A 23,863-nucleotide genomic window follows, 5' to 3' on the forward strand; every position below is an offset into this window, starting at 1 on the left:
AACAAATAGAGACATCAAACATTGGGAGACAAAGAAACATGACCAAAATGAAATAATAGGAGAAATCCCCAGAAAAATAAGTAAATAAAATAAAATGGGGGCAAGCAATCTACCAAATACAGAGTTAAAAACAATGGTTATATGAATGCTCCAAAAACTTAGGGAAAGAATGAACATAGTGATAAATAAGGTGATAGTAAGAATGAAAATGGGACAAGAAGACAAAAATGAACCATTCAGGCCCAGCTGGTATAGCTCAGTAGTTGAGCATCGACACATGAACCAGGAGGTCATGGTCTGATTTCCTATCAAGGCACATGCCCGAGTTGCAGACTTGATCCACAGTGGGGGTCATGGAGAAGTCAGTTGATCAATGATTCTCTCTCACCACGATGTTTCTATCTCTCTTTCCCTTCCTCTCTCTGAAATTATATATTATATATATATAATATATAAAGAACCAGTCAGAAATGAAAAATACAGGGAGAGAATCCAAGATGGTAGTGGATTAGGTGGATGTTACACTCCCCTTTTTCCAGGACCAAACTTAAATTACAAGAAAAATATAGAACAATCAACCTGAATAACCAACTGAAGACTAACTGAACAGAGTCTTATAAGCAAGGATTTATAGAATAAGCCTCATAGAGACTGGTAAGAAGGATAGAGAAGTAAAAATGACTGGTGCACTGGCAAAGGTGGCAGCTTGGATTCCAGAGAGATATCTCAGCTGTAAAGGTTATCCCTAAGGAAAGTGAGGTCTCAGCCCCATGCCAGAATTTTCAGCCCAGAACAGCAGAGCTGGGAAGGGGCATCTCCATAACATCTGGCTGTAAAAATCAGCAGGGAATCTTTCCACCAAGGAGAGATGGGAGTCTGCTAGAGACCCAGGAGCCCTCTTACAGGGAAGATTCAAGGAACGACACAAAATATCGTTCACAGACACTCACCTTGGGCTCCGGAGGAGGGAGTGTGGAGTAGAATAGAGTTTTCTGAGGAGATACTGTGATTTGCAGTTCCAGGAAGAGAGCTGAAGAGACAGCCATCAGGATCCTTGTGCTGAGTCCCTCTCCCACACCTCAGATGCCACATTTCCTGGGTGGGGCACTCTTTCCTTACTGTATCAGCCTGGGGGAATGCAATAGCCCCACACTCCAGAATCCTCATCACACCACCCTATAGAGCTCATGCCCTGTGGAGGATTCAGCCACCTGGACCTGGAGTATAGAGGTCCATGTAGACTCAGGAGTTCCCATGACTGAGTTGTGTGGCTCTGGAGTGGGAGTCATTCCCCCCACCTTCCCATGAGCCTGCCTCTCAGGGGAGATCCACTAACCCCACCATCCTGATTCCTGCCAACACTGAACCGATGAGCTAGAGCTTTCTGGGAGGTACAGGGAGAATCAGGGACAGACTAAGTTGTATGACTCAGGATGGGGGCCATATTTCCCTCACACACTGACGGTGCAGTGCCCTCCCTTCACACAGCCAAATCTTGACTGGTTTGGGCTAAAACAACAACAACAAAAAACTCTGCTGGACTCACCCTGATGACTCCCTGAAACCTAGCCCTACCACAAAGATCTTCAGGCACCAAGAGGGTGGCAGATAACCTTGCTTTATCCTAGGACTTTTGCTGAGTGGCCTCAGACCCAGAAATGGCACTGAATTTAAATCTGTATTAATCTGGTGAATACCACTCATCCCTACTGGTGAATAATTGAGAAACTACCTCAGGTAACTCAAATACTGACAGCAGCACTTTCAGTGACTGAGTATAACAGGCAGCCAACAGGCAGAGGCAGGCAAAAGCAGATCTTAGGGTGCTTTGGGCTTTTTGCTAACCTGCCCCCTGGGCTTGGTACTGGTGTTTGCCAGTCTTGGTGCACAGCTTGATCCTCCCCATGCACACACAGGTCCAGCAGAGGAACTCACAAACTGTGGGTCATTTTGTAGCTCCAAACAAGTTGCTCAGGGTCAATCACACACAGCTTCTGACATTGACCTGCACCAGAGTTCCTCCCAAGAAGCCCCAGAAACAGCATATCCAGTGGTGAGCATCAGACATCAAACCAGGACCAAATTAGCCTCACAAGTAGAATACACAAAAGGGGATGTCAGCTGGCATCAGACACTACTGAGGCAAACTCCGCTTTTTTTGGTCAGTACCTGCACAGCAGCATGTACTCTGTGGTTGGAGTCTATCCTCACAGTCAGACAACCTGAGGATTGATCCCACACTGAAACAAGCCAAATAACAATCAAGACAATTACAAAAGAAGGGCTCACATAATCTGCATAAGGGACATTCCTGGAGGACTAACCTGAGGTGATCAAGTAGAGTACACCACTGGGTCCCACAAGACACCTACTATATAGGGCCACCCTACTAATGCTGGGAAACATAGCAGATATACCTAATACAAACATGTCAAACTCATGGCCGGCCATGAGTTTGACATGCTTGGCCTTTACTTAGAAACAAACACAAAAAGAGAGCCAAATGGGGAGAAAAATAACATGCCCCAAATGAAAGAACATAAAAAAATCCAGTAAAAGAGCTAAATAAAATGAAGGTAGGCAATTTACCAGATATAGAATTTAAAAAAATGGTTATAAGGATGCTCAAGGAACTTAGGGAGGACTTCAAGAAATTAAGTGAGAACTTCAACAGTATAAAAAAGGACCAAAACCATAAAAAAGAACCAGTTAGAAATGAAGACTACAATATCTGAAATGAAGAATACAATAGAATGAATAAACAGTTAAGTTAGATGGAACAGAGGACTGAACCAATGATTTGGAAGACAAGATAGCAGAAAACATCCAATTAGAGCATAAAAAAAGAATTAAAAAATATAAAGATAGTTTAAGAGAATTTGAGGACATGAAGCATAACAATGTCCACATCATAAAGGTACCAGAATGAGAATAGAGAAAGCAAGGAATCAAGAAGCTATTTGAAGAAATGACTGAAAACTTCTGTAACATGGTGAAAGAAAAAGACACATAAGTCCAGGAATGCAGAGTCCTAAACATGATGAACCTAAAGGAGCCCACAACAAAGCACATCATAATTACAATGTTAAAAATTAAAGACAAAGAGAGAATCTTAAAAGCAGTAAGAGAAACACAATTAGTTACCTACAAAGGAGTCCCCGTAAGTCTGTCAGCTGACTTCTCAACAGAAACATTTTAGGGATCCCATGCCAGAAGGGATTGGCATAAAATATTTGAAGTGATGTAAAGGAAGTACCTACAATGCAGACTATTCTAAACAACAAGGCTATCATTTATCCTTGGAGGAAAAATAAAGAGCTTCCATTCAACAAAAAGCTAAAGGAGTTCTTACCACCAAACCAGTATGTTAACAGGGTTTCTTTAGGAAGAAGACAGAAAAAGAAAAGTAACATAATTATATAAAGAATAAAATGGCAAGAGCTATGTACCTATCAATAATCACTTTAAATATAAATAGATTAAATGCTCCAATCAAAAGACAGAGAGTAGTTAAATAGATAAAAAATACAGGACCTATGTATGTATGATCTATAGCAGTGATGGCGAACCTATGACACACGTGTCAGAGGTGACACGTGAACTCATTTTTTTGGTTGATTTTTCTTTGTTAAATGGCATTTAAATATATAAAATAAATATCAAAAATATAAGTCTTTGTTTTACTATGGTTGTAAATATCAAAAAATTTCTATATGTGACACGGCATCAGAGTTAAGTTAGTGTTTTTCAAAATGCTGACACACCGAGCTCAAAAGGTTCGCCATCACTGATCTATAAAATGCCCACACCAGTTTGAAAGACATACACAAACTAAAATTATTTCATTTAAATGAAAAATAACACCCTGGGATAGAAATACTTAGATCACACAAAATATATTTTTAACAAAGGCTATAATAAGAAACAAAGAAGAATATTACATAATGATAAGGAGATCAAGTTAAAAACAGGATATAACTCTTGTAAACATTTATGCTCACAACATGGGAGCAAGTAAATATATGAAGCAAATATTGATGGACAAAAGGAAGAGATCCAAAGTAGTACACTGTTGGTTGGGTACTTTAACACCCCATTGACATAAATGGATAAATCTTTCAGTCAGAAAATCAACAGGAACTAGCAGTCTTAAAATACACACTAGACCAGATGTATTTAATTTATGGTTTCAGAGCAATTCACCCGAAAGCAGTAGAAATACATTCTTTTCAAATGCACATGGGGAACATTCTCTAGGACAGACCACATGTTAGAACACAAACAAGTCTCAATAAATTTAAGAAGACTGAAATTATACCAAGCATCTTCTCTAACCACAATGGTATGAAATTAGACATAAAAGAAAAAAACTGAAAACCACACAAACACATGGAGGCTAAATAACATGTTACATAACAATGAATTTAACAATTAGATCAAGGAGGAAATCAACACACCTTGACACAAATTAAAACACAATAACCCCAAATCTATGGGACACAGAAAGTAGTTCTAAAAGGAAAATTCACAGCAATACCTCAAGAAACAAGAAAAATCTCAAAAACAATCTAACCTAACATCCAAAGGAACTAGAAAAAGAACAACAAACAAAGACCAGGTGACTAGAAAGAAGGGAGTAATAAATATTAGAGAAATAATAAGTGAAATAGAGTATAAAAAAGATAAAAGATCAGAACCAAGTGGCGGGAGACAGCTATCAGCCCGTGGATGCCAGGTGTGGTCTCTGGTGTGGTGGGCATGTGCCAGCTGCGGGCCTGGCCATGGTGTGGCAGTTGTGCAGGGAGCAGGGCATCACCCTGCATAGGAACACAGACATCAAGGCCAAATTCTTCTCATTTGGCATCAATAGCATATTGTATCAGCATGGCATTTATCTGTCTGAAACCTTTACTTGAGTGCAAAAATATGGACTTACCTTGCTGGTAACCACTGATCCCAAGATCATGAAATACCTAAAGAATATGGTGGAACAACTGAAAGATTGGTTGTACAAGTGCTGAGTGCAGAAGCTGGGGGTGGTCATCTTGAATATTGAAAATGGGGAGGTGGAAATTTGACAGGTGGAAATTTGACACTGAGTGTGACAAGATGGCCAGAGATGACAGTGCACCCAGAGAAAAGTCTCAGAAAGCCATCCAAGACAAGATCCGCTCATCAGTGGTCGGCAAGCTCATTAGTCAACAGAGCCAAATATCAACAGTACAACGATTGAAATTTCATTTGAGAGCCAAATTTTTTAAACTTAAACTATATAGGTAGGTACATTGTTATTAACTTAATTAGGGTACTCCTAAGGCTTAGGAAGATCCACACTCAAGGGGCCAAAGAGCCGCATGTGGCTCGTGAGCCGCAGTTTGCCTGCCACGGCCTCGGTGATTAGACATCACAGCTATGGTGACATTCCTGGCCCTGCTGGAAGTTTTCTCTTCATTGATCTGCTGATTTATACAAAAATTTGGTTGTAGCTGTAAACTGGGAAGAGTCCAGACCACAGTTCATTGCCAATTTTGAGCATGTCTGCCTGCATTCCTTCATGACTACAACCCACGAAGTAAACAGCATGATGGCCTACAAAATCCCTGTGAGTGACTAAAGGTGCTTCACAAATAATAATGGAATCCCATATGTGTGATTCCTGAGACCAAGTCAACTGGATATGTTTTGTTTCATTGATTATTTTTTTTGTGGGGAAAACGAAACATTGTACTTTACTGAATTGTGCATATTGTTCCATTTATTGGTGCCTCTTTGACTTTCCATAGGGTTGCCATAATTTTTTGCACGCTATTCAAAGGAAACCAGCAGATTATATCAGCACTGTAATATGAACTCCTTTGAAGGTGGTAACTGGAGATGGAAACTTTTACTATAAAACTAAATGCTTTCCTAAATCAGAATTTTCGGTCAAGTACCTTGATTCAGAGTATAGGTAAATATGAAACAGCAAAAGGAGTCTGAATACACAGAATCGTTGTTTAGTCCTAAAGTAACTGATAGCCCACAGTAACAGTATTCCTGGAATGTCCTTTTGCCATTTATTTCATTGTATAGTTTCCATATTGAAAAAACACACAATTATTTGACTTTGATGTATATAATTTATACTTACAAAGCTGTCACTATTTCTATTTAAATTCTGCTGGTACAGAACTCTTTTTAAAAAAATATATTTTATTGATTTTTTACAGAGAGGAAGGGAGAGAGATAGAGAGTTAGAAACATTGATGAGAGAAAAACATCGATCAGCTGCCTCCTGCACATCCCGTACTGGGGATGTGCCCATAACCAAGGTACATGCCCTTGACCGGAATCAAACTTGGGACCCTTCAGTCCACAGGCAAACACCCTATCCACTGAGTCAAACCGGTTAGGGCAATAAAATATATTTTTAAAAAAGAAATTATAAGATACTGAAGAAAGAAGTTCAGAAAGATTCAATAAATGTAAGCTTTTACTGTACTTGTGTAAAGAAGAATTAACCATAATTAAAATGGTCATTGTATCCAAAGTAATCTATTGATTCAATATAATATCTATAAAAATACCAATGACATTTTTTCACAAAACCAGAACAAATGATCCAAAAATTTATATAGATCCACAAAAGACCCTGAAGAGGTACAACTATATTAAGAAAGAAAATAAAGTTGGAGGTATCACACTGCCTCATATCAAACTATACTACCAGGCAATGGTAACCAGAATATCATAGTACTGGCATAAAATAGATACATAGATCAAGGGAGGAAAATAAAGACCCCAGAAAAAACCCACACCTATATAGTTACTTAATATATGACAAAGAAAGGAAGAACATATAATGGGGTAAAACAGTTTATAGTAGGTCCTCAGGTTACATCGGAGATCCGTTTCTATGGCACGACATAACGGAATTTTTGGAACCCACCTACATAAGCACCTACGTCAATCACATGGAGCACATACACAGCAGTAATGTAGTGAAACAGTAAAAAAAAATTAAAGGAAAGATAACAATTCCTGACCTTCACTTGTGGTAAACAAATAATAAAAAACATAAAGCACATATGTACATACATTGAAATGATGGAACTTTTTTTTAAATAAATAAATGGGAAATGGCAATGTAACCACGAAATGATGTACGTTGAGTCCAATGTAACCTGAGGACCACCTGTATTCAAAAAACTGGTGTTGGCAAAATTGGACAGATACATGCAAAAATAAAACTAGATCGCCTTCTTACATATACCATATACAAGAATAAAATTAAAAGAGATGCAAAACTTAAATGTAAGTCTTGAAACAATAAAACTCCTAGAAGAAAACATAAGAAGTAAAATCTGACATTTTTCTTAACAATATTTTTTCTGGCATGTCTCCTAAGGCAAGAGAAACAAACAAAGAAAATAAATGTATGGGAAGGAATACATAAAACTGAAAAAGAAATCATTAAATAACAAAGGAAGATAGCATGATTTCATTGATCTTTTGTATTTTTTTTTGGTCTCTATGTCATTTATTTCAGCTCTGATCTTTATTATTTCCATCCTTCTACTAACTCTGGGCTTTTCTTGTTGCTCTCTTTGTAATTCTTCAAATTGCAGAGTTAGATGGTTTATTACCAGTTTTTCTTGTTTTTTGAAGTAAGCCCATAATGCTATGAACTTCCATCCCAGGACAGCTTTCACTGTGTCCCATAGATTTTGGATTGTTATGTTTCATTGTCATTTGTTTCCAGGATTTTTAAAATTTCTTCTTTGATCTCCTTAGTAACCCAATCATCTATACTAATAAAAGCTTATGTGGTCATCACGCCCTCATGCCATGACACCCTCATGCCACCACAACCCATCACCAGGAGGCTACATGTGCAGCGTGCGCACGCAGGTGGGCGGGGAATTGATACTGCATCCCCAGTGGGGACTTGACCAGGAGGTGCATCAGGGGAGAGGATGGTGGCTGCCACTGCCCAGGGCCGGCCTGAGGCTCAGGAAAGCCCATGGCCAGACTGAGGCTCTGGCAAGCTGCAGTGGCTGTGAGGGCTGAGGCTCAGGGAGCCCTGCAGCTGGCAGCAGAGGCATGATGGGAGCGTCACCTTCCCCGATCGCTTTTTGCCTCCCGCAGAGGAAGACGAGAGACAGAAGCAGGGAGGGGGTGATGGGGGAGCTGCCTTCCCCTGGATTGGCCGGTGGCTTCTTGCAGAGAGAGGCCAGACTGCGGCTTAGGCCCACTCCCCACTCTCCTTGGGGAGCAGGCCTAAGCCATCAGTAGGACATCCCCTGAGGGCTCTTGGACTGTGAGAAGGGGCAGAACAGGCTGAGGGACCCCCCTGGCAGTGCACGAATTTTTGTGCACTGGCCTCTAGTTGTTTAATAGTATGCTATTCAGTCTCCAAGTGTTTGAATTTTAGTGATTGTTTTCATTGTAGTTGATTTCTAATTTTATGCAACTGTGATCTGAGAAGATGCCTGATATTATTTCAATCTTCTTCAATTTGAAGAGACTTTGCCTGTGTCCCAATATATGGTCTATCTTTGAAAATGTCCCATGTGTGCTTGAGAAGAATGCATATTCTGTAGCTTTTGGGTGGAATATTCTGAAGATGTCAATTAAGTCCATCTGATGTAGTGAATAATTTAAGATTGCTGTTTCTTTACTGATTTTTTGTCTAGAGGATTTACCCAGTGATCTTAATGAGGGTTTTAACCTCCTACTATGATTGTATTTCTGTCAACCTCTCCCCTGATACGTTCCAGAAGATTTTTTATGTATTTGGGTGCTCCTGCATTGGGTGCATATATGTTTACCAGAGTTATATCCTCTTGTTGCATTGATCCCTTTAAAATTATGAAGTGGCCTTCCTTAACTCTTGTTATGGCCTTCACTTTGAGGTCTATTTTGTCAGATATAAGTATTGCTACCCCAGCGTTTTTTTCATTTCCATTTGCCTGAATGATGTTTTTCCATCCTTTCCAGTCTGTGTGAGTCCTTTGTTCTGAGGTGGGTCTCTTGTAGACAGCATATATATGGGTCATGTTTTCTTATCCATTCAGCCACTCGATGTCTTTTGATTGGAGCGTTTAATCCACTTACATTTAAGTTATTATTGATAGGTACTTGTTTGTAGCCATTTCTATTCTTTATGCCTGTGTTCCTTCTTCCCTTCTTATTTATTCTTTTTTACAGATTTCTTTTAGCATTTCTTGCATTGCTGGCTTGGTAGTGATAAACTCCTTTAGTTGTTGTTGTTGTTTTTCTTTGTTTGTTTGTTTGTTTGTTTTTGTCTGCGAAGTTCCTGATTTCCCCTTCAATTTTGATTGATAGCCTTGCTGAATACAGTATTTTTGGATTCAGTCCTTTGCTTTGCATCACTTTGTATACTTCACTCCATTCCTTTCTGGCCTGATGTGTTTCTGTTTAGAAATCATTTGATAATCTGATGGGGGATCCTTTGTAGGTAACTCTCTGTGTCTCTCTTGGAGCCTTTAGAATTCTTTGTTGCTAACTTTTGCCATTGTAATTATGATGTGTCTTGGTGTGGGGTTTTTTGGGGATTCATCTTGCTTGGGACTCTCTATACTTGTGTGACTTTTTTCTTCCCCATATCAGGGAAGTTTTCTGTCATTATTTCTTCAAATAGATTCTCTAATTCTTGCTGCTCTTCTTATTCTTCTGGCACCCCTATTATATGTATTTTACTTTGTTTCATGTTGTCCCAACGCTCCCTTAGGCTCTCCTCCTGCTTTTTAATTTTTTTTTCTCCAGTTGCTGTTCAAATTGGGCTTGTTTCTCTACCTTATCTTCTAACTCACAAATTCGGTGCTCTGCTTCTTCTAGTCTACTATTGAAACTTTCCACGGTGTTTTTGATTGTAGCTATATCACTTTTGATTTCTTTCTGATTTTTGCATAGGTTGTTGATTTCCTCATCCATCCTGTTTATGAACTGTATGACCATTACTCTGAATTATTTTCCTGACATATTTCATGCCTCCATTTTACTTATTTCCTTTCTTGGTGATTGCTCTTTTTCTTTCCTTTGAGGATTGTTTCACTGTCTCCCCATTCTAGCTATCACCAGAATGTCCAAGCGCTGAGTTGTGGGGGTCTGAGCTGTGTGAGGCAGGAGTGCCGTGCCATCTGAGTGTCACTGAAGAGCTCAGACACCAAGACAACCACCCCAAATCTCCAGGACATAAAAAGCAGTCCTGAGAGGGAAGTTCATAGCACTACAGGCCTACCTCATAAAACAAGAAAAATTAACAATAAACTATTTAACCCTACAGTGTTAAGAATTAGAAAAAGAAGAAAAGCCCAGAGTAAGAAAGAATGAAATAACAAAGGTTAGAGCAGAAATAAATGACATAGAGACTTAAAAAAAAACAATAAAAAATCAATGAAACCAAGAGCTAGTTTATTGAAAAGATAAAAAAGATTGATGAACCTTTAGTGAAATTCATCAAGAAACAATGAGAGAATACAAATAAATAAAACCAGAAAGAAAACTGGTGAAGTAGCAACTGACACCACAGTAGTACAAAGAATTGTAAGAAAATACTATGAATAACTATATGCCAACAAGCTCAACAATGTGGATGAAATGGAAAAAATCCTAGAAGAATACAATATCCCAAAACTGAATCAGGAAGAATCAGACAACATGAATAGATAGGCTCAGAATGGCAGTGGTATAGACCGATGTGTCCCATGCCTTGTCCCGGAGCACATAGGGTGAGCAGCTGAAACCAGTACCATCCAGCCCAAATTGGCAGAGGAGATTCAGTTGGGAGACAGTTTGCAGCCGGGAAAGACAGAGGACTCCAGAAGAAAGGGAACTGTTGGAGACTGCTGGATCGGGCTCCCCTAACCGTGCAGCCTCCACTGCTGCTAAAATCTCTCCCGGAGTGGCCGGCTCGGCCGCGGAGACCATGCCATCTTGAGTGGCTGATATCGGAAGTGTATACATCCAGGGACCCTGCAACCACAGACTCCAGGGATCATCTCAAGCAGCGCGACTACATGGACTCAGACAAGCTCTGCTCTTCCTCACAGAAAGGTCATATTTCACCTAAAGGTGCAGTTTGCAATCCAGGTTGGAGAAAGGAACACGCACGGGGGAACTCTGCGCCCCACAAAGTCCACGGCTGTTGGGGCCACCGTGATCCGTGAATGTGGAAGGGGTCCCACAGGGCTGTTGGCAGAAGGGAACTCTAAAAATAAGCCCATAGCTGGACTGGGTGCTAAAAGGCAGCCTCGGATTTTGCCAGTGTGCTGGCTGCTTAGTGCCAGGGGAGAGAGGACGTGTGGAAGAGACTGTGCACAGAGCTGGATGGTGGAGGGTTGCCAGTTCATGCACCTTCTCAGGCTCTCTCTCTCTCTCTCTCTCTCTCTCTCTCTCTCTCTCTCTTAAATCTTTGTGTTTGATTATTAAACCCAATACATAGGATCACCCAATTGGGGTCACTCATAGAGACTGCAGGGGAAAGTTGTTTTTGTGGAACCTGGGAATCAGAGCGGGGAGTAACGATCAAAGAACCAGTTCTGGGGTAGTCAACTCTCCCAAACCAGTATTAAGTGCATAGAGAAAACAGAACCTAACTACTGGCTAGAGAGGACATATAGCCTTGGAGGTCAATCCAGAAACACCGCAACCCAGGGACTGAACCACAAACTGACTCTTCTGTAAACACACATAAAGGCAGTCTGGGAAACAAATACTGCCTGCTTTAAAATCAGGACTGTGGTTTACAACACGGAGGAACTGTGTATCGCAGGGAACTTCAACACTCTCCCTAATACTTGACAGGACTAAGGCGTCCCAAACAGAAGAGTAGAGGAACTGAAGGACCTTCATTACTGCACATTTTTATTTATTTTTTTATTCTTTTTTCATCTTTTAACTAAGAAAGTAATTTTTTTCTTTTTTAATCACCTGATTTTACCTTTTTAATTACTACATTTTTATTTTTAACCAGTATTATTACTACTACCATTTTACCATTTTTTAAAAGTGTCATTTTATTTTCTCTTTATTTTATTTTGAGATTAGTGTTCTACATTCTATTTTCATTGTTCCTTTAGCATCATTTTTCTCTACCTCAACTTTACCTTTATGCCAAAACTCTGTTCCTCACTTTTCCCCTTTTGCTGTCCTGTTTCTCTTACCCTATTCCTGCTTTAGATTTTCCCTATTCCTTCGTTTTACCCCCTGTCAAAATTTCACCCTACTTATATATCTAATTTCCAATCCCCTGCTCTAAACCCATATACACCATTCTCTTATCTTTCTTCACTATCCAATTTCTTTTCTCTCTGTCTTTTGTTGTTGTTTGCTTGATTGTTGAGTATATTGAGTTTTTTATGCTTGTTTGTGAGATTGTTTTTCTTTTTCTTTTTCTTTTCTGTTTTTTTTTCTTTCCAGTTATTTTTGTCTTTCTGTTTTCCCTCACCTTGCTTGATATTAGTGGTTATTTGTAGTCTGCATTCATCTCCATGGATCTGTTGCTGGAATTTGTTGGCATTAGTGGCGGATCTATTGGAGTTTTCTCCCCATACATATAGTCTCTTCCCCTCTTCTATTTCATTCTCTCTCTTTTCTCTCTTACTTTTTTCCCCCTTTCCCAATTTCATTTTTACACTCCTTTTTTTTTCTTTTTCTCTTTTCTCTTCTTTCTTCCTTATCCCCTAAATCTCTTTGCTAGGCTGGTCACCTTTATTTGGGGTTATTAGTATCGTGAATACATTTGTGTTCAGTGCCTTGTACGTTGTGCCTTGTTGTGTTGTATTTTGTGCCTTTAAATCAACACAGCAGAGAGAGAACTACATAACCAAACACCTGGAAAAGAGAGATCATGGGGAGACAAAGAACCAGCCCACATATGAAAGAAAAACAGGCATCACCAGAAAAGGAAGTAAATGAACTGGAGGCAATGGAGGCAAGCAGCCTGTCAGAGAAAGAATTCAGAGAAATGGTCATAAGGTGGATGAAAAGAATGGAAGACAAATTCCACAATATGTGTAAGAACCAAGAGGAAATGAAGAAGAACCAAGAAGAAATAAAAAATGACATCACTGCTATAAAGAACTCAATAGAAAGCATCAACAGTAAACTAGAAGAAGCAGAGGACCGCATCAGTGAGCTAGAAGACAAGGTAGGAAAAAATACCCAAGCAGAACAGCTTCAACAATAAAAAAAAAAAAAAAAAAAAAAAAAAAAAAAACCACGAGGAGAGCCTAAGAGAACTCTGGGACAACACGAAATGAAACAACATCCGCATAATAGGGGTGCCAGAAGGAGAGGAAACTGAGCAAGGAATAGAAAACCTATTTGAAAAAATAATGACAGAAAGTTTCCTTGATATAAGGAAGAAAAAACTCACACAAATCCAAGAAGCTCACAGAGTCCCAAATAAAATGAACCCCAGTAGACCGATGCCAAGGCACATTATCATTAAATTGGCAAACACCAACGACAAAGCAAGAATCTTAAAAGCGGCCAGAGAGAGACAGAAAGTTACCTAAAAGGAGACTCCCTCAGACTAGCAACTGATTTCTCAACAGAAACACATCAGGCAAGAAGGGAATGGAATGAAATATACAAAATCATGCAAAGGAAGGGTCTGAACCCAAGAATACTGTACCCAGCAAGGCTATCAATCAAAATTGAGGGTGAAATCAGGCGCTTCACAGACAAAACAGGACTACGGGAGTTTATTTCCACCAAACCAGCAATGCAAGAAATGCTAAAGGGTCTGCGGTAAAAAGAAAAAAATAGGAAACGAAGAAGGAATACAGGGGTAAAGAATAAAAATGGCAACAAACAAGTATCTATCAATCATAACTTTAAATGTAAATGGATTAAATGCCCCAATCAAAAGACATAGGGTAACTGAGTGGATAAGAAAACATGACCCATATATCTGCTGCCTACAGGAAACCAACCTCAGAAAAAAAGACACACACAGACTGATGGTGAAGGGATAGAAAAAGGTTTTTCAGGCGAATGGAAATGAAAAAAAAAGCTGGGGTAGCAATACTTATATCTGGCAAATTAGATCTCAAAGTGAAGGACATAAAAAGAGACAAGGAAGGCCACTTCATAATACTAAAGGGAGAAATCCAACAAGAAGAAATAACTCTGTTAAACATATACACACCCAATATAGGAGCACCCAAATACATAAGAAAACTTCTGAAGGAGATCAAGGGAGAGATTAACAGCAATAAAATCATAGTAAGGTACTTTAATAACCCACTATCACCATTGGACAAATCCTCTAAACAAAAAATCAGCAAAGAAACATCAATCCTAAATGACTCACTAGATCAGATGGAATTAATTGACATCTTCAGAACATTTCACCACAAAGCCACAGAATATACATTCTTTTCAAGTGCTCATGGGATATTTTCAAAGATAGACCATATATTGGGTCACAGGCAAAGTCTCTTCAAATTCAAGAAGATAGAAATCATATAGAGAATCTTCTCAAATCACACTGGCATAAAACTGGAAATGAACTACAATAAAAACAATCCAAAAAAATCAAACACATGGAGACTAAATAGCATGCTATTAAACAATGACTGGGTTACCAGAGAGATCAAAGAAGAAATAAAAAACATCATGGCAACAAATGACAATGAAAACACAACAATTCAAAACCTATGGGACACAGCGAAAGCAGTCTTGAGAGGGAAGTTCATAGCTCTACAAGTCTACTGCAAAAAAACAGGAAACGATGATAATAAATTACGTAACCCTACAACTCAAAGAGTTAGAGAGAGAGCAACAAGAAAAGCCCAGTGTAAGCAGAAGGAAGGAAATAATAAAGATCAGAGCAGAGATAAATGACATTGAGAGAAAAAAAAAAAAACAATACAAAAGATCAACAAAACCAAGAGCTGGTTCTTTGAAAGAATAAACAAGATCGATGAACCTCTAGCCAGGCTCACCAAGAAACAAAAAGAGAGGACCTAAAAAAACAAAATCAAAAATGAAAGAGGAGAAGTGACAACAGACCCCACAGAAATACAAATGATTGCTAAAAAATACTATGAACAACTCTACTCCAACAAACTAGACAATCTGGAGGAAATGGACATATTCTTAGAAAAATACAACATTCCAAAACTTAATCAGGAAGAATCTGATAGGCAAATAACGATGGAAGAAATTGAAACAGTCATCAAAAAGCTTCTAGTAAACAAAAACCCAGGGCCAGATGGCTTCACAGGGGAGTTTTACCAAACCTTCAAGGAAGAACTAAAACCTATCCTCCTCAGACTATTCCAAAAAATTCAGGAGGAAGGAACACTTTCAAGCTCGTTCTATGAAGCCGGCATTACCCTAATACCAAAACCAGATAAAGACAACACAATGAAAGAGAATTACAGGCCAATATCCCTCATGAACATAGATGCCTAAATCCTCAACAAAATCCTAGCAAATAGGATCCAGCAGTACATCAGAAAGATCATACACCATGACCAAGGAGGATTTATTCCAGGGATGCAAGGATAGTACAATATCCGCAAATCAATAAACGTAACACATCACATAAACAAATTGAGAGATAAAAACCACATAGTCATATCAATTGATGCAGAAAAAGCATTTGACAAAATCCAACACCCATTTTTGATAAAAACTCTCAGCAAAGTGGGAATAGAAGGATCATACCTCAACATAATAAAAGCCACAACCAACATCATACTCAATGGGCAAAACCTAAAACCATTTCCCCTAAGAATGGGAACAAGACAGGGATGCCCACTCTCACCACTCCTGTTCAACATAGTACTGGAAGTATTAGCCATTGCGATTAGACAAGAAGAAGAAATAAAAGGCATCCAAATTGGAAAAGAAGAAGTAAAACTGTCCTTATTCGCAGATGACATGATATTGTACATAAAAAGCCCTAAAGACTCCATCAAAGAACTATTAGATTTAATAAATCAATTCGGCAATGTAGAGGGATACAAAATCAATGCCAAGAAATCTATGGCATTTCTATACACCAATAGTGAATTTACAGAAAGAGAGACTAAGAAAGCAACCCTATTTACCATCACACCAAAAAAAATTAAGATACCTAGGAATAAACTTAACTAAGAAGGTAAAACACCTCTACTCAGAAAACTACAGGACGTTGAAAAAAGAGATAGAAGAAAACATAAACAGATGGAAGAACATACCATGTTCATGGATTGGTAGAAGCAACATCATTAAAATGTCCATACTACCAAAAGCAATCTATAAATTCAACACACTTCCCATTAAAATACCAGCAGCATATTTCACAGACCTAGAATGAACTCTCCAAAAATTGATCCGGAATAATAAAAGATCCAGAATACCTGCAGCAATCCTGAGAAAGAAGAACAAAGTAGGTGGGATCTCAATACCTGATATCAAGCTGTATTACAAAGCCACTGTTCTTAAAACTGCCTGATACTGGCACAAGAACAGACATATAGATCAATGGAATAGAATTGAGAGCCCAGAAATCGACCCGAACCAATATGCTCAATTAATACTTGCCAAAGAAGGCAAGAACATACAATGGAGTCAAGACAGTCTCTTCAATAAATAGTGTTGGGAAAATTGGACAGATACATGCAAAAAAATAAAACTAGACCACCAACTTAAAACATACACAAAAATGAACTCAAAATGGATAGAGGACTTAAATGTAAGATAGGAAACCATAAAAATACTAGAAGAATCCAAAGGCAACAAAATCTTAGACATATGCTGAAACAACTTCTTCACTGATACAGCTCCTAGGGTATTGGAAACTAAAGAGAAAATAAACAAATGGGACTACATCAAAACAAAAAGCTTCTGCACAGCAAAAGAAACCATCAACAAAACAACAAGAAAGCCCACTGCATGGGAGAACATATTCACCAATGTTATCACCTATAAGGGTTTAATTTCCAACATTTATATGGAACTCATACAACTTAATAAAAGGAAGATAAACAATCCAATCAAAAAATGGGCAAAGGACCTAAATAAACACTTTTCAAAAGAGGACATTCAGAAAGCCAAATGACATATAAAAAAATGCCTAAAGTCACTAATCATCTGAGAGATGCAAATTAAAACAACAATGAGGTATCATCTCACACCTGTCAGAATGGCTATCATCAACAAATCAACAAACGACAAGTGCTGGGGTGGATGTGGAGAAAAGGGAACACTCGTGCACTGCTGGTGGGAATGCAGACTGGTGCAGCCACTATGGAAGACAGTATGGAGTTTCCTCAAAAAGTTAAAAATGGAACTCCCATTTGACCCAGTGATCCCACTTCTAGGAATATATCCCAAGAAAACAGAAACACCAATCAGAAAGGATATATGCACCCCTATGTTCATAGCAGCACAATTTACCATAGAGAAGATCTGGAAACAGCCTAAGTGCCTATCAGCAGATGAATGGATTAGAAAACCGTGGTAACATCTACACAATGGAATACTATTCTGCTATAAAAAGGAAGGAATTCTTACCATTTGCAACAGCATGGATGGAACTGGAGAGCATTATGCTAAGTGAAATAATCCAGTCAATGAAAGAAAAATACCACATGATCTCACTTATTTATGGATAAGGACCATTATAAACTGATGAACAAAAACAGATACAGAGGCAGAGCAGCCTTGAACAGACTGTCAAACTACAGCCAGAAGGCTGAGGAGGGTTGGGGGGCGGGAGGGGGGGTAAGAGATCAACCGAAGGACTTTTATGCATGTATATAAGCATAACCAATGGACATAAGACACTGGGGGGTAGGGGAGGCTGGGGGATTGTCAAGGGGTGGGGGAAAAAGGAGACATATATAATACTCTTTATAATACTTTAAGCAATAAAAAAAACATGAATAGGCCAATAACAACTGATGAAATAGAAGCATTAATAAAAAAAACTCCCAACAAAAAAAAGCCTGGATGCAGATGGCTTCACAGGGTAGTTTTACCAAACATTCAAAGAAGAACTAATGCCTGTACTTTTCAAACTATTCCCCCAAAAACAAGAGAATGGTAGACTTTAAAGCTCTTTGTATGTTGCCAGAATAATCCTAAATCCAAAATCAAATAAAGAAACTACAGAGAAAGAGAATTATAGGCCAACATCCCTGATGAAGACCCATGCTCAAATCCTCAACAAAATGTCAGCAAATGAAATGCAGCCATATATTTAAAAAATCATACACCATTACCAAGTGGGATTTATTTCAGGGATGCAAGGCTGCTACAATATTTTCAAATCAATAGACCACATAAACAAATGAAAAGATAAAAATCACAGGGTCATATGACTAGATGCAGAAAAAGAATTCAATAAAATTCAACACCCATTTTGATAAAAACTGTCAGCAAAGTGGGAATTGAGGGAGCATATCTCAACATATTAAAGGCCATGTATGACAAACCTACAGCAAATATAGTACTCAATGGGCAAAAACTAAACCATTTCCCCTAAGAACAAGAATAAGACAGGGATGTTTGCTTTCACCACTCTTACTCAACACTAGTGGCCTGGTGCAAGAATTCGTGCACATTGAAAGGAAATTAATTAGAAGAAATATTTTAATATCGCTATTTGCCCTTTATCTATAATAGAAGTGTCAACCAAATTTATGATCAACAATGACAGATCGCAATACACATGTGCGATTGGCACCAGCGAGAGCTTTATATGTATTGTGCATGCGTGAGTCAACTTAGCCTTTTATAAATATAGAATAAACTTGATTAATTAGATTTGCTTTCTGATTTAGCTAAACTTTTTCCAGCCCAGTGAAGCAGCCCAAATTCTCTTTCAGGTAATTGTAAGCAACATAGCAGTTAATATCAACATGAAGCAAATTATTATTGTAGATCACACAGGGAGAACAATGGGTAAAATATTTAACAGTAGCAGTGTTTAAGTATATTCTGTGCAGTGAGAAAACCTGAAGTCAGTTTCAAGGTCCACCATTTCTTACTTCTTTTCAGTTGGGTCAAGTTTCTAAGCTTTCTAAATCTCCATTTTCCAACTAATGAAAATAGGATCCCACTGAGTCTCCTATCTACCTATTTGAGGACTTCTGTGAGGATCAAATGAGATGAGGCACAGGAAAACAATTCACAAACATTTGGTTAAAGTGTAAAATGTTTGCACCTGGCTTACAGCTAGTCATGTTCCTGGGCTGAAGAAACTCTGAGAAGGCTAGTTTCTAGGGAGCAGAAGCTGGGTGTTGCTATGTGACACCATTACCCAGCACCCACAGACACTGTTTCTGGGCTTGGCTGGGCTGTGGGCCACATTTTGTGCCATCGGGTCTCAGCAGCATCAGCTGTGATTTGGTGGGCTGTTGCTCTGGGGAGGGGGGTGGCCTGTGACCCACTTGGGGGAAACCAAGTGTTGCTTTGTGGGCACCAGATCTGTGGTGCCGTTTCTCTGTAAATTGCCAGTGCGCATCACAGCAGCTCCTATGTTGAGTGTCCGCCCCCCGGTGGTCAGTGCATGTCATAGCTACTGGTCAGATGGACACTTAGCATAATAGCCTTTTATATATATAGACTAGAGGCCCGGTGCATGAAATTTGTGCGGGGGGGGGGGGAGTTGTCCCTCAGCCTGGCCTGCACCCTCTCCAATCCGGGACCCCTCGGGGGATGTCCAACTGCCCTCTCACAATCCAGGACCACTGGCTTCTAATCACTCACCTGCCAGCTTGGTTGCCCCCAACTGACCTCTCCTGCCAGCCTGGTCACCCCTAACCCCCTGCCAGCCTGATCTCACCCCTAACTGCTCTCCCCTGCTGGCCTGATGGCCCCTAACTGCCTCTGCCTCGGCCCCCACCACCATTGCTTTGTACAGAAGGAGGACAGACATCTGGAAGATGGCCAGTTGACCCGGTCTAATAAGCATATTACCCTTTTATTGGTATAGATAGATTATAAAGGATAGAATTGCTTAAATGGGGAAGGGAGCCTTTTTCAGCAGGAGGAGATGATCTTGGCAGACAAAAATACATAATCTCTATATCTGGACTCATACCCAGCCATATGCACTATACTGCCAAACTAGTTATTAAAAAAGTGAACCACTTTCTTATACCTTACACCAAACAGCTGTTGCCCTTAAAACCCCTCCTCAGCCCCCACCTTAGGTTCTGTTTCACAGTTCACCCAGATTAGGTTCTGATTGGTTGGTTTCTATGCCAGTCAGTGTCAAAAGCTCCACATCCTAGGCAGCCATTGTAGCCTCGCAGTTCACCCAGATTTGGTTCTGATTGGATGGTTTCATGCCAGTCTGCGTCAAAAGCTCTGTCTCCTAGGAAGCCATTGGCTCCTCTGGGAAATCCAGAGTGGCCCGGCCTTCATGTCAGCACCAGCCCTTCAGTCATGCCCCCAGTCCACTATCAAGTGTATCTCTGTCTGCTCTGAGAAGCGGCACCTCAGGTCTGTGCTGGTAGCAATTTTGAATTCTCATCCCTGACCTAACCTTCTTACAGTGCGAGCTCTGTGAAGGAAGCATTTGTCTTGTTCATTCTTAGTTCTCTCATAGACTTTACCTGTGTCTATGCATCTATGCTAGCATTGCATGGTGACCGATCGAATGATCATTTTGATCCTCACATCACTGCTTTTATATATATATATATATATATATATATATATATATATAGAGAGAGAGAGAGAGAGAGAGAGAGAGAGAGAGAGAGAGTACTGGAAGTCCTGTCCACAGTGATCAGACAAAAAGAAAAAGTAAATGGCATCTAAATTGGAAAGGAGGAAATAAAACTCTCATTATTCACAGATGACATTATAGTGCACATAGAAAACCCTAAAGACTCCACCAAAAAACTACTAGATTTAATAAATGAATTCGGCAATGTAGCAGAATCCAAAATCAACACTGGAAAAATCAATGGCTTTTTTTATACATCAACTAGAGTCCTGGTGCATGAAATTCATGGACAAACAAGAAAAAAAAGAAACTCGTACAGGTTTTTTACCTCCTTAGTTAAGTTTGTTCCTAAGAATCTTAATTTTTTTGTTGCAATGATAAGTGGGATTTTTTTTTTTTTTTTTTTTTTTTTTTTTTTTTTTTTTTTTTTTTTTAGTTTCTCTTTCTGAAAGTTCATTATTGGTGTGTAAAAATGCCATCAATTTCTGAGTGTTAATTTTGTATCCTGCTATGTTGCCGATTTCATTTATTAAATCTAGTAGCATTTTTTTGGTGAAGTCTTTAGGGTTTTCTATGTACAATATCATGTTATGATGCTTTTTATGTTTTCTTTTTGTCTGATTGCTATGGCTAGGACTTCTAGTACTATGTTGAATAAGAGTGGTGAAAGAAGACATTCTTATCTTCTTCCTGTTCTTAGGGGAAATGGTTTTACTTTTTGCCCATTGAGTGTGATGTTGGCTGTGGGTTTGTCATATTTGGCCTTTATTATTTTGATGTATGATCCTTCTATTCCCACTTTGCTGAGAGTTTTTACCTAAAAGAGTGTTGGATTTTGTTGAATGCTTTTTTCTGTGTCAATTGATACGATCATGTGATTTTGCCTTCCAATTTGTTTACATTATGTATCACATTTATTGATTTGTGAATATTATACCAGCCTTGCATCCTTGGAATGAATCCCACTTGGTCATGGTATATGATCTTTTTAATATATTATTGGATTCAACTTGCTAATATTTTGTTGAGGATTTTAGCATCTATGTTAATCAAGGATGTTGGCTTGTAATTCTCTTTCTTTTCAGTGTCTTTATCCGGTTTTGGAATACCCATTTGACCCAGTGATCACACTTCTAGGAATAAATCTTAAAAAAACCCAAAACACCAATCAGAAAGAATATATGCACCCCTATGTTCATAGAGTGCAGTTTACAATAGCTAAGATTTGTAACCAGCCCAAGTACCCATCAACAGATGAGTGGATAAAAAAGCTGTGATATATTTACACAATGAAATACTACATGGCTATAAAAAGAGGGAACTCTTACCATTTGCAATAGCATGGATGGACCTGGAGAGCATTATGCCAGCGAAATAAATCAGTCAGAGAAAGATAAGTATCACATGATCTCACTCATATGTGGAATCTAATGTACCAAAAAACCTGGTGCACGAAATAGATCCAGAGACATGGAAACATGGAACAGACTGACAAATTTCAGAGGGAAGGCAGGGTTTAAGTGGGTGGGAAGAGATTAACCAGGGAACTTATATTCATGTATGCATAGCCCATGGCCACAGACAATAATAGTGTGGGAGGGGGCAAAAGGGGGCCAATGCAAGGTGGAGGGGGTAATTGGGGGTGGGACAAAGGGGACATCTGTAATAATTTCAACAATAAATATAATTTAAAAAGAACTCATAGACACAGATAACAGCATGGTGGTTACCCAGGGTTAAGGGGGGTAAGAAAGTAGTAAAGAATATCAAATATATGGTGATGGAAAAAGACTTGGCATTGGGTGGTGGGTACACAATGCAATATATAGATGATGTATCATTGAATTGTACACTTGAAACCTATATAATTTATTAAACAATGTCAGTCCAATAAATTTAATTCCTAAGTAAATAAATAAATAAATGCATAAATCATGATTTTCATACTGAACTGAAATTTTCCTCTTTTATTTAACAAGCAAACATTTACTTAAAAAATAAAACATTTTGATACCAAATTCTCCTGGTTTTATTTTTACCATCTTGCTTACTTTCTCTCAGGCTTACTTTTTTGTTGTTGCTTTTAATCCTCACCTAAGGATATTTTTTCCGTTTAATTTTAGAGAGAGTGGAAGGGTGGGAGGGGCAGAGAGAGAAACATTGATTGGTTGCCTCCCAGCAGGATTTAACCTACAACCTAGGTATGGGCCCTTGACCAAGAATTAAACTGAGACCCTTTTATATGTGGGCCAATGCTCTAACCACTGAGCACTGTTCAGGGTTCAGGCTTACCTATTTATTTGTTTGTTTTAAATCTTTATTGTTGAAAGTATTGCATATGTTTCCCTCCTCCCCCTCAGCCCTCATTAACCTCTTCTAGTTCACCCCCTCACTCCCAGCCCCAGGCCTTCACCACCCTATTGTTTGTGCCCATGGATTATGCATATATATGCATGTAAGTTCTTTGATTGATCTCTTTCCAACCCCTACCCCACCCCCGGCCTTCCCTCTGAGATTCTGTTTCATGCATCTATGTCTCTGGATCTATTTTCTTCATCAGTTTATTTTGTTCATTAGATTCCACATATGAGTGAGATCATGTGATACTTTTTAAAAAATGAGTACATTCCTTTAAATATTAGTCTTCCTTAGGGTGTTACTCTAGGATTCTTAATATACTCTTCCAGGGTGACTGTGTTCATTTCCTTGCCTTCAGTTACTACTTAAATATTGATGCATGTCACATTATTACTTCAGATCATAGCTTTTTCTTGAGCTCCAAAGCTCTATGTCTTTTAGATAACTATATCTGGTTGCCTTGCAGATATCTCAAATTCAACAAATGCCAAAGTAAACTCATGATCATCCAATCTCCTCCATCTTCACTCCTGTTCCCTATCTACCCCCATGTACTCTATCTTGATGAATGGTATCAATATTTACCTGGTTGCCAAGCCAAAAACCTGGGTACCACTTCAGAATTTTCCTCCAAAACCATGGATTTTATTTAAGAATCCTCTTTCTCACCTTCAATATCCAACTAATCACCAAATCATGCTTATTTTACCTCATTGATCTTCTTAGAATCTAGCCCTTTCCTCAACTCAAACTTTCATCTTTCTTACTACTGGCTATTCTCTACGTCTGCAACTTATTACAATTTTCCCTGCTTTTCTTCCA

The 23,863-nt window shown here is 38.9% G+C and overlaps 1 protein-coding gene and 1 pseudogene across 1 annotated transcript in view; one reads left to right on the plus strand and one right to left on the minus strand.

The window, feature by feature from the left end:
• Window positions 1-23,863, minus strand: part of HEPH (hephaestin) — a 112,427-nt gene that overhangs the window by 18,035 nt on the left and 70,529 nt on the right. The gene's annotated exons all lie outside the window — the stretch shown is intronic.
• Window positions 4,782-5,614, plus strand: LOC118654653 (annotated as a pseudogene).

Source organism: Myotis myotis, unplaced genomic scaffold (genome assembly GCF_014108235.1).
Source record: "Myotis myotis isolate mMyoMyo1 unplaced genomic scaffold, mMyoMyo1.p scaffold_m19_p_4, whole genome shotgun sequence".
Lineage (NCBI taxonomy): Eukaryota > Metazoa > Chordata > Mammalia > Chiroptera > Vespertilionidae > Myotis > Myotis myotis.